At 32.8% G+C, this 443-nt stretch overlaps 1 long non-coding RNA gene across 1 annotated transcript in view; it reads right to left on the minus strand.

The window, feature by feature from the left end:
* LOC110447275 overlaps window positions 1-443 on the minus strand; it is a 30,365-nt gene that overhangs the window by 27,207 nt on the left and 2,715 nt on the right. The gene's annotated exons all lie outside the window — the stretch shown is intronic.

Raw genomic sequence — 443 nt, forward strand, 5'->3', positions numbered from 1 at the left:
CTGTTTCGGAACGTGGAGCAAATCACCTTCTTATAGTCAATCTGCGAATCAAAATACAGTATAATTATGTTAAGATAATTTGTCACTACGTNATTTGTCACTACGTTAGTGTATTTTATTGATAGTTAACTTACTGTATAAAAAGGATTAAACAAATATGAAATAGAGGTATTACTGAAACACAAATACTTGAAATAAGCATAACAAACGGATGAAATAATAATGACACATTATATAGGTCTGGTATGGACATGTTAGTTTTACTAATCAGAGCAAGAGTAGGTAACGGGAAGGCTACCACAGACAGGAGGTGAGTGGGTGTTAGATATGAAGATGGTATTTGAGTTTGAAGCGGGGATATAGTTTAAGGATGTGTCGATAAAAAGAACGGATTTTTGCCTTGAGTAAGTGATTACTATTTCAGCGATTTTAGAAAAAAAAAA

Source organism: Mizuhopecten yessoensis, unplaced genomic scaffold, assembly GCF_002113885.1.
Source record: "Mizuhopecten yessoensis strain PY_sf001 unplaced genomic scaffold, ASM211388v2 scaffold3271, whole genome shotgun sequence".
Lineage (NCBI taxonomy): Eukaryota > Metazoa > Mollusca > Bivalvia > Pectinida > Pectinidae > Mizuhopecten > Mizuhopecten yessoensis.